Here is an 11,712-nt window from a genome sequence, read left to right as displayed (position 1 = left end):
TATTATTATTATTATTATTATTATTATTATTATTATTATTATTATTAGCGTCTCCCTCTGAGCCTTCAGCTCACTGACCCAGAAAGACTGGCTGGCCAGTCAGCTCCAGGGATCCCCCTATCTCTGTCTCCCTAGCACTGGGATTACAGATATGCACCCAGCTTTTTACATGGCTTCTGAGGATCCGAACTCAAGTCTTCATGATTGTTCAACAACTGCTTTGCTGATTGGGCCATCTCCCCAGCTCCTTCCTTGTTTTGTTTTGTGTCTTTGAGATGGGAATAGCTGAGACTGACCTTGAACTCACAGTGACCTTCCTAACTCAGCCTCCAAATACTGGGATTACAGGCAGGAACTACCGTGCTCAGTCTGTGAGCATTCTTGTAAAGTAGGGCACTCACACCCCATCTCGTAGATAAAGAAACTCAGGCTCCCAGGGCAACTTTATCAAGGTCGGACACCCAGTAAGGCTAGGAACCTCTGACCCCAAGACTCTGGATCTTTCCCTTCCTCCATATTTTCTTTTCTTTTTCTTTTAAGTTTATCTTATACATGTGGGTGTTCTGCCTGCACGTATGTCTGTGTGCTACAAGCATGCCTAGTGACTGTGGCACAGATCTTCCGGAAGTGGAGTTGCAGATGGTCGTAAGCCACCCTGTGAGTGCTGGGAACTGAACCCAGGTGCCCCAGAAGAGCAGCCAGTGCTGTTAGCCGCTAAGCCACCTCTCCGGCCCCTTCCTCCATGTTTTCTAAGCACCACCCCTTATGCAAGGGCACATCGTCATGCTCTCACACACGCACCCCACCTTGTGTCCTCCCTCCAGCTGCCCAGACAGACCTAGACCAAACTCAGGGAATTCAAAATGAAAGCTGATCTTCAGGTGTCCACTCCAGGGCAAGGTTAGGGCTGGAAATGTCCATCACCACCATTGCTACCCCAAGTGGACACAAGTGCTCACACAAGAACAGGATTCTCCCCCCCACCTCAGAACCGGAAAGACTAGGTCAGGCTCACCTTCTCTTCTTTACCTAGCTCAGGAGGGATGCTGGGATAACATCCTTTGGACAGCTCTTCTTTGACGGAAGACACTTTGGTCATTTGCTTATGTTCTTTCCTAACTGCAGCGAAACAAGTAGGTTTCCAATAGCTGAATTGGTTTTTTTCACTCTGTTGGTCCCACCCATTCATCAGTACCAGGCGAGTCCCTCCCGGGGCTGAGTCCAGCCTTGATGTGGCCAGGGAGCCAAGCAGTCTGTGCCGGGTGCACCCACTTGCTGCCCAGCTGGGCCTAGTGGGAGGCTTTTGGTGGTGTTGCTAGGCAACCTGGGTAATTGCTGAGGCCAGGGATTGGGCTTCTGAGCCACATAGATTAACAGGCTCCTTCATCACACTGCAAGCCATCATTACGCCTTGGTCCAGAGCCCGCAGCGATCTCTCTGTGGTCATGGCCTGAAAGGATGCTTTTTTAGCTACAGAAATTAAGCACTGGGTCTTCAGTATTATAGGTTTGTGGCCGTGGCTGTTTTCTCTCAGCTCCATCTATGAGCACACAACTTGAAATAAATAGGCAAAGAATTTAAAAACAGAAATGCCTTCGAAAACCCCAACTCTACAAGTTTTCCTTCTGGAGGCAAAGCCCACGGCTCCCTCCCTCACCCCCCAGAGAGGGCAACTAAGGTAGGGAGCTGTTCCTCCAGGCCTCTCCATGGCTCACTGTGCATTCACAGCGCCTTCCTTGAACCTCACTGCTCTGCCCTGGCTGTGGTTCAGAGTTGGGAAACCAGAGCTTGGGTGGTGTGCACAATAGTATGTTCATATTACTTCCAAAGACTAAGATAATTCCTCCCTCACCCCATCTTCAGAGTCCCTCCTACTCCTGTTATTTGGGAGATACTCCCATCCGCCCTGTGCTGAAGACATTGTCCCCCGTTTACAGACAAAGCAAAGGGAGCAGCAAAGCTTGCGTTCTAGTGACAGAAAACCAGTTCCCTGGGGCCCAGAGCTACATCACATTGCCCCTCCCAAGGCTACTCAACACATCGCTTGGGCGCGTCCACCCCAGTAAATAGTAATAATAGCGATAATAACATACATATGTTGCTGAACTGCGCATGGGTGATATGCACTGTCATCCCAGCACCCGGGAGGCTCAGGCAGGAGAGTCCGGAGAATTTCAAAGCCAGACAGACCACATAGTACATTCCAGGTCAGCCCGGACTGCCCAGGGACCCTGTCTCGGAAAAAGAGGTGAGCAGAGGGAGGGGCTGTGGAGATGGCTCGGCAGTTAAGAGGACTGGCTGCTCTCACAGAAGATCTGAGTTTGGTTGCTGGCGCCCACGTGGTGCTCATAACTGCCTATAACTCCTGTCTCAATGGACCTGATGCTTCTTCTGACCTCCACAGACTCCTGCACACGTGTTCTATGTACATGCGCTCATATCTACACATAAAATAAAAATAAATTAATTTTAGATTAATTTATTTTATGTGTATGAGTGCTTTGGCTGCACATGAATGCCAGGTGCTCATGAGGGTGAAATGAGGCCACCAGAGCCCCTGGAACTAAAGTTACAGATGGCTGTAAGCCACCATGTGGGTGCTGGGAAACAATCCTGGGTCCTCAGAGAGCAATGAGTATCCTCAACCGCTGAGCTCCTGAATGTTCTTAGAAGTACCCGCTGTTAGAGAGGACGCAGGACTCCTTCCCTGTTCATCGTGGCTGAGGTTTCAAAGCTGTCTCATGGACACAGAGAAAGATAGCCCAGAAAGTTGCCCAGAAGCAGATAACATTACTTAAGTGATTCGACCAAGCTGGCATTCCAGAGCACAGGACTAAAGAAACCCTGACACCACTTCAATACTTTAAGAAGGCAAAACTATTGCTTTTGTTAGAAATCTACAGCCAGGTGGTGGATGGCACATGCCTTTTAATCCCAGCACTTGGGAGGCAGAGGCAGGTGAATCTCTGTGAGTTCAATTCAAGCCTGGTCTACAGAATGTTCTAAGACAGCCAGGGCTACACAGAAAGAAAAAAAAAAAAGAAAAGAAAGAAAGAAACTTGTCTTGAAAAAATTAAATAAAGAAAAAAGAAAGACAGAAAAGAAATCTTAAGTGTTCTTCCAACCAACTTTCACTTCTGTGTATGTTTGTGTACTCAAGTATGTGCTGGTTTGATTGCACATGTGTTCGTGTATGGAGACCAGAGCTCAGACTCAGGTGCCTCTCTCCAGGAACTGTCCTCCTTGGTTTATTTTTAGAGTTAAGATCTCTCACTGGAATCCTGGGGTGCTTGGTGGTAGATGAGGCCAGCTAGCCCCAGGGATCCTCCTGTCTGTCTCCTCAGGCATATAATTTCTCTCCAGGCCCTCCTCCTCTCCATCCCCTTTTCTAAAAACAGGATCTCCCAGGCTACCCTCTATTTAGCCAAGGATGACCTTGAACTCTGATCCTCCCACCTTCACTTCCCACGTGCTGAGATTACAGGCATGTATCACCACACCCTACTGAGAAGTCATTTATTGCGTTATTTATTTATTTATGTATTTTTAACTCTTTTGGGTTTTTTTTAGACAGGGTTTCTCTGTGTAGCCCTGGCTGTCCTGGACTCACTTTGTAGACCAAGCTGGCCGGGAACTCACAGAGATCCACCTGCCTCTGCCTCCCAGAGTGCTCGGTCTCTCTAGATAGCCCTGGCTGGCCTGGACCGTATGGTATAGACTAGACTAGCTGCAAACTCACAGAGACACTTAGGGTGCTGGGATTAAAGTTGGTCACTGTCATACCCAGCTTCTTTTTTTTTTTAACAATCCAGGTCCTCTGGGAGAGCAATCGGTTCTCTTAACCTCTGAGCCATCTCTCCAGCCTCTAAAGATTTTTTAAAATTTTTAACCATGTGGGTAGGGGCAGATACGTGCACATGAGTGTAGTGTCTGAGGAAGACCAGGTGCACGAAATTGCCTACAGCTGGAATTGCAGAAGATTGTGAGGTTCCCCGTGCTGTTTCCGGGAATTGAACCTGGGTGTTCTTAATCACTGAGCCCCTAAGCATGAGAGTTTTAAATGGTATCCAAGACAGAAAGAAAGAAAGAAAACTATAGTAGACCTTAGACCTTATTAAGTAGGCCCCTATTCAAGCCATAAAACTCAGCATGTAGACAGCACCACCTGCCAAATGAAAACAAAGACCTAATCCATCAAAGTCCATGATTATGGAAAAGTCCCCAAATGTACTAACCTTGCTTTTTGGCTTCCGTAGTTCTGCTTCTGACTAACTGTTCTTGCTAACCAAAGCATATCAACCCAGGACATGGTTTTGTGCTTAGAAGCTCACCTTGAGAGAGGCTCAGTGCTACACTAGGACCCTGAACACCCAGTGTAATGCCTGGCTGGTTAATAAAGACTTTCTGTTGGCTTACACCCACATCAGAGCAGTCTTCTCTAGTGAATACCTCTCAACAAAACTGGAGAGTGGGCGGAGAGATAGAGACTGGGAGAGAGGGAGACAGAGGTTTGTTTTCAGGGCTGGGAAAGTAGTTCAAAAGGTGAAGTGTGAGCTGAACTGGGTCCCGAACAGGAATGGCAGTGCACACCTGTAATCCCAGCGCTCAGCTCAGGAGGCAGGGGCAAGCAGATTGCCATGGGCCTGGGAGAGGGAACTCAAAACAGAGACAGAGAGATAGACAGATGGAGAAACAGAGAGACAAAGAATCAGACAGAGAGGAGGGGCAGAGGGGAAAAAGGGGGAGAGAGAGGGAAAGGTGTAGAAAAGGAAGGGAGAATGGGAGGAGGGAAAAAGAAGGGAGGAGATGGGGAGAAGGGAAGGGGTGGGGGAGGGGAGAGGTTAGAAGAGGGAAATTGAGAGCCAGCTTATATTTTTAACCACTCTCCCTGGGCATTCTTACATATACCACCATTCTCTGGTGACCACCAAAGCTCATGTGATGTGTGTGCTTTGGCAAATAGTTCCTAGATGCCTGGTATGTGTTAGGCTCTTGAAAGATATAGACAAAGGAAGAAAAGAAAGCAAGGCAAACAACAACAAAAAGATCTGCCCCTCTTCTCTTCAGGGGGAAACAAAAAGTCCTAAGAACTGCTGCAATTCGGTATCCTGTGATTTAGATGAAAAATGGGGCAGCATCGGCACAGTGGGGCAGCCATTCAGTTTCCAGAGCCTATTGTGGCAGACTGAAGATGAGCACACTGGCTGCCATCCCCTCCACTGGAGATGGAACCTCGTGCCTGGTTTTAACCAGTACCACATGGCGGAAGGAGTACTGGGGACTGTCCAGGGCCACGCTTTAAGAAATGTGTGTGTTGACTACCCGCAGACCGCCACGCTCTGCAGAAGCCCACACTCCCCACATGGAGGCTGAGGCCATGTAGAAAAGCAACAGGGAACCAGACCAATAACAACACCTTCCTGGACTTCCCAGGCAAGAATATAGTCAAAACCGGGCACAGTGGCACATGCCTGTAATTCCAGCACTCAGGGAGGCAGAGGCAGGGGAACCGCTGTGAGTTCGGGGCCAGCCTGGTCTACAAAGTGAGTCCAGGACAGCTAAGGCTACACAGAGAAACCCTGTCTTGGAAAAAAAAAAAATACAGTCAAGTGGATGACTTGACAGCAAAGAGAATGGAAAAAGTGTTCAGTCTCCCTAAATTCCTGACCCACTGAATCATGACATTTAATTTTGGAGTTAGTTTTTTAAGACACAGCATTAGCTATCAATATACAGAGCTAGATGACAAGAAGACATCTCACTGTGTCTTCCCACTGGCACTGGTCATCTGTCTCTGTATCCCTCTATACAGTAGATTGCGGATGACTCAGCTGAAGAAGCCTCCAAAATTAGCCTCCCCCTCCATCCCTATTTTCACCTGCTCTTTGAAACAAATCATACACTAGAGTTTATCAACTTGCTCAAAAGCCATGGCAAGGTTGGAGTGTAGCTCAGTCCATAGAACAGTTGTCTCGTAGGCACAAGACCTTGGGTTCCATTGATAGCACCCCAAATTGTAGGGGGGGAGAGCCTTTAGCTGTTTACATTTTCTCCAGGATAAATACAGTGGTTGCATGACTTAACTCTTTGTTTTGTTTTGTTTCGGTTTGGTTTGGTTTGATTTTTTTGGTTTTTGGTTTCGGGTTTTTATTTTTGACTTGCTTTATAGACTAGGCTGGCCTTGAACTCAGCAATCTGCCTGCTTCTGCCTGCCTGAGTGCTGGGACTAAAGGTGTGTGCCACTATGCCCAGCTAGCTCCTGCCTTTTTGTAGAATCCAGCTTCCATCAACCTCTCCCAAGAATGTGTTGCAGTGTGGGACATATCCTGTCTCTGACACTCATCAGGCCCTCTCCTGCCTCAGAGTCCTTGCACTTGCTATTCCTTCTAGCCAGGTCCCCAACCCCAACACAGCAACCTCAACACACACACACACACACACACACACACACACACACACACACACACGGCTGGCACCTCCCTAAGAAGTCTCCCCAGCCTACGCCTTCCTCCCCTCAAAACTCTATCTAGTATGTTTTCCTGCTTCCTTGCTGTAAACACTTATCAGACCTAAAAATATCTAGCATATTTATTGTCTGTCTGTAGTAGTTACAGGAAGCTCAGGATTGTTCTTTTTCTTTCCACCTGCATCTCAGCATCTACCATAGTGAAAGGCACCCAGCGAGCCTTGAATGGGCCAATCAAGTAAATGAAGGAGGGAAGAGGAGAAAGGAAACGGAGTGAGAAAACGCTGGTTCCTGCTCCAGTGCAGCCCCTGCCTGCTTGCAGAATCCAGACCAGGAGCTCACCCCACCAAGCAAAGCCCCTGTGTGCCAGCCATCCACTGTTTGCTCCTGAATCCCATAGGAACTCTGAAATACTATGCCCTTTCTTGTACTTCTTCTGGAAGGGTTGTAGAGACTGAACCCAGGACCTCGCAGGAACTAAAGAAGTCCTTTACGAATGAGCTATATCCCCATCTTTCTTTTAACTTTTGAGACAAAGTCTCACTAAGTTTTCCAGGCTGGCCTTGAAGCTGAGATCACAGCCCCGTTCCATCAGACTTCACTTAATGGTTTTGTGTTTTGGAAAAAGGGTGTCAATAGCCCAAGGTATTCTGTGGCTTTCTAGCCAAGGCTGGCCTTGAACTCCTGATCTTCCTGTCTCCACCTCCCAAGCTGAGTCTTCTCAGTTCTAATTTTATTTATTTTTTTAAGATTTGTTTATTTGTACACATATGAGTACTCTATCTGCATGTGTACCTACATGCCAGAAGAAGGCATCAGATTTCAGTAGAGATGGTTGTCGGCCACCATGTGGTTGCTGGGGATTGAACGCAGGACCTCTGGAAGAACAGACAGTGCTCTTAACCTCTGAGCCATCTCTCCAGCCCCTCAGTTCTAAGTTTAAAGTCTGTAAGTAAAGACCGAAGGACTTTAAGAATTAACAGACTGACATAATGACTCAGAACCCAAATTCCAGAGAAACTCAATATGCCTAAGCACAAATTCTCATCAACCTGAGCAATGTACTGAACCTTTTTTTTTTTTTTTTTGGGCGGGGGGGTTGTAGGGAAGGAACCCAGGGCTTTTCACATGGTATGCAAGCATTGTATCACTGAGTGACACCCCCAGCCTGTATTAAACCTCTTAATACCTCAGGAACTTCATCTGTAAAAGGACCATGTGAAGTTGGGCCTTTAATCCCAGTACTCGGATGCAAAGGCAGGTGGGTCTCTGTGAGTTCAAGGTCAGCCTGGTCTACAGAGCGAGCTCCAGGACAGCCAGGGCTGCACATGCAGGCTGGGGAGTTGGGTCGGAAGTTAAGAACACATGCTCTTCTTCCAAAGGACACGTGTCATGGTGACTCAGAACCATCTGTACCTCCGGTTCCAGGGGATCAGTCACCTCCTTCTGACCTACATGGGCAACACGCACACACGTGGTGGTGCACATACATGCATGCAGACAAAACGCTCATACAAATAGGTAAATATTTTCAAAAGAAAGAAAGTAGAAAAGGTTATAAAGATAACTGAAGGTTGCTTTGTTCCGGGATAAGAACAAGCAAAAGAGATTTGCTGAATGGAGGGAGGGGCTATGCCTTACGACAGATTCACAGTACTCATTTTAAGTAAGTATAATCATTGACACTGATTAGGAGCCAGAAACAGAAAAGAAAAAAAAAAAAAATAAGCTTCCTTAATACAACAAGGAAATGAGCGGATCGCATGAAGTCTGGTCTACAAATTTCTATTCTAGATCCATTATGTATTAGCCGTGTGACTTTAGGTGAATTCTGTGAGGTTTTGATGTAATGAGATAATGTCTTTGTGGTTGGTTGGTTTGGTATTTGAGGCAAAGTCTCTCTGTGTGGCCCAGACTGGCCTTGAACTCAGCCTCCTGAACACTGAGATTGCAGGTATACACAAGCCCAAGATAATGCATTTTAGATGGTTGAGTGCTCGGCCCCAAGTGGGACTGAGGGACTATGGGCGATTACTACTTGTTGAGGAAAGGGTGTGCCACAGATAATTTGTCTTTCTGATGCTCAGTAAACCCTCATCTCCACTCAAAACTCAGTGGGCCACACGCTTGAAGTAGATTGAGGATAGCAGTTGGAGAGAGGGGGAGGAAGGAAGGGAATGGAATGTGTAAAAACGACTAAAATTTATTTCGTAAATGTAGAGAATTGTCAGACAGTTTTTTTAATGGGGAGAGTCTGCTCGGAGTAGCAGCACATTAGGAAGGCAGAGGCAGGAGGATCTCTGGGAGTTCAAGGCCAGCCTAGGCTACACAGTGAGTTCCAAGCAGCCAAGTCTAGACAGTGAGATCTGTCTCAAAAAAAAAAATAAATAAATAAAATAATAATAATAATAATAAATAGATTTTTTTTTTTAATATGGGAGGAGAATAACGTCTTTGGACTTTCCCAAGTCAGAAACACATCATAAAAGTCTGGTCCCAGCCCTGGCCCAGTGTTTGTACTTTCAGCCAGGGTTGGTCTCCGCCTTCCTTCACACCCCTGGCCTCCAGCTCCCTAGAGCACCTGCCTCCACGGCTCAGTTCAGTTTACAAGCCACCCAGGTACTGTCAAGAACAGGGCTGGTCTCCTGTATCTTTACGAGCCTGAGGTGCCACACAGGCAGGGGCAAAGAAGAGGAAAGCACAGACGTTTACCCCGGTGCCACGGTGTGTCAGCCACCCAGCCTGTCTTCGGTTTGTACAGTTTGTCTATAAAAACAAACAAACAAACAAACAAACAAAAACCCATGATCTTACAGATGAGGACACTGAGGCCCAGGAAGTAAATAGGAGACGGAGCGGGTTAGCAATCCAGGCCTCAGTGTGACTCCCATCATGCCCCGCTGCTGCCTGCCAGTCAGCTTGTAGATGCTCGCGGATAAATTTCCAATTTTCTTATTCAGAGGAGGAGAAATGACATGCTCCTCCCTCCGGACAACTGACTTGCACGCTCAGCTAACGAGTAAACAAATGAAAGCCCTTAGGTGCCCATACCAGGAAGAAGGAAACAGCCCAGCAGCTGAGCCGAGCTGCCTTGCTGGGTCTCACCTCTTCCTGCCAATCCCCCAGAGCACCCACAGAGAGATTGGGGAACCACAGGTAGGGCACCGCTCAGGTGGAGGTAGAGACAATTGCGACTCTGGTTGCCGTTGCTGGTGCAGCTGGCACTAACACACAAACACACACATAAACACATACCAGCCCTTCTCCCGCCAAAAATAAAAATAACCCTGGAAGTGCGAGGATAAGGCTGGGGAGGAAGTAATGAAGTGGTTGAACAATGCAGCGGGGGGGGGGGGGGGGGGGGAGCAGAGCTAAACTCTCGGGTCACCTCCCCAGCCGTTTTCAAAGTGCTGCCAACTTGGAAAGTTTCAGAACCCTAAGCGGGGCCGTTCTAGGTTCTTCCAGAAGGTAGATTCTAGAAGCAGCACCTTTCCCTCATCCTTTCCCTCATCCTTTCCCTCAGCTTTAGTGGGCTGCCTAGAATTCCTGCCACCTGCCTCCTGCACCCGGCCTCCCACTGCCTGTCCCCAACCCCTGCACCTTACCTGGGGAGGCCGAGGCACAGCCGTGCCTCACTGCCGTCCGATGTTGCTCTTCAGGCGGCCAAGGAGCTGCAGCCTGCCCGGCTCTCCTCCCGCCCTCCCTGAACTAAAATCGTCCAGGCAGGTTCGTAAGGGGGAGGGAGCGGGAGGAAATCCCCTCCCTGCCTAGTGGCCTGCCTAAGCTGGGCCAGCCTGCTAGACAGTCTTCCCGGGGCTGGCCCTGGATGAATGAGTCCTGGCCTCCTCCTACTTGGGTTTGTGCCAGGGAGCCTGTGACAGACGCCCTGCTCTTTCTCCTGGCCGCTGCTACCCATGCCGCCTGCCTTCCTGCCTCTGACTGAGCGGGCCTTGTGTTCTCAGCTCACTGGAAAAGGCCTGCTATGTTAGGTCTCAGTTCCTTTGCATGGGATTGTCCTGGATCACGCTCTGGTGGACCCGGGCCTGGTACTCTACAAAGACTAAGCGACTTGACGGCGCTGAGCAGAAGCTTAGTCTGCATGGCTCCTAGGTTCCGCCCACAGACTGCATGTGCCTTTGCCCCGCCCCCCCCCCCCTCCGTGCAATGGGTTCGGCAGTCTCTGATTATCCATTTAAAGTCTGTTGAGGGTGACTGGCCTTGTGCCAGGTCCTGAGAGTGGAGTGCCTTGCCTTCCTGCTGTACTGGCAAAAAAAAAAAAAAAAAAAAAAAAAAAAAAAAGGATAAAGTCCTCTACTACAAGTTTACCCAAGATTCAGGCAGCATAATCAGGGAGGACTTAGCTGCATGGGAGAACTCTAGAAGAGGCTCTCAGGGATGGCATATAAGATGAGCCACTGGAGGAGGGTCAGGCCAGGAAGGGCCTTACAAGGCTTGCTGAGGAATCCTCTGACTTTACACTGCAGACATGCAGAGACCAGCCGGGAGCTAAAGCATGAAGTCAAACTCAGATTGTATTTATTCCTTTATTTCCGGTGCTGGGGGTGGAACCTATGGCCTCACACAGGGCAGGCAACTGCTCTGCCACCGGATCACACCCTCAACTTTAGGTGGCATTTCCGTTTTGTTTTTGTTTTTTGTTTTTTTTTTTTTAACTAATTAGCTTATTTTTATGTGTATGTGTGTTTGTGTGCTTCCCTGTATGTGGACCCTGTGTGTGCATGGAAGAGAGAAATTCCTGCAGATATCAGAGGAGAATATTGAAGTCCCTGGATAATGGATGCCTAATCCAGAGCCCTGACCAGGGGTGTAGAAAGGAAAGGACAGATCAGAGATGTTAAGAGGAAGGCAGATTATGGTGGCACATGCCTACTGTTGTGAGGGGCTGGAGAAATGCCTCCGTGGGTAAGAGCGCTTACTGCTCTTGCAGAGGAAACAGATTCCATTCTGAGGACACCAGACAGGACACAACCACCTGTAGCTCCAATTCCAAGGGTTTGATGCCCTCTGACCTTTGTGGGCACCTGCATGCACATGGTGCAAAATTCATGCAGACACACATACAGATACATAATAACCAAATGAATCATTTTATCTTATTTCATCATTTTATTTTGTTAGAGACAGGGTTTCTCTGTGTAGCCTTGGCTGTCCTGGACTCCCTTTGTAGTCCAAGCCGAACCTGAACTCAGCAATCTGCCTACCTCTGCCTCCCCAAGTGCTGGGAT

At 48.2% G+C, this 11,712-nt stretch overlaps 1 protein-coding gene across 1 annotated transcript in view; it reads right to left on the bottom strand.

The window, feature by feature from the left end:
- The window catches only part of Rhbdl2 (rhomboid like 2), a 43,032-nt gene extending 32,767 nt beyond the window's left edge, over positions 1 to 10,265 (bottom strand). Inside the window, exon 1 of the mRNA XM_055611368.1 lies at positions 10,072 to 10,265. The gene's annotated coding sequence lies outside the window, so the exon portion shown is untranslated. The remainder of the gene's footprint in view (positions 1 to 10,071) is intronic.
- Positions 10,266 to 11,712: the final 1,447 nt, after the last annotated feature.

Source organism: Psammomys obesus, unplaced genomic scaffold (assembly GCF_907164565.1).
Source record: "Psammomys obesus unplaced genomic scaffold, mPsaObe1.curated_primary_1811, whole genome shotgun sequence".
In the NCBI taxonomy this organism is placed as follows: domain Eukaryota; kingdom Metazoa; phylum Chordata; class Mammalia; order Rodentia; family Muridae; genus Psammomys; species Psammomys obesus.
The sequence above is the reverse complement of the archived record's forward strand: the minus strand, read 5'-3'. Positions and strand labels throughout refer to the sequence as shown.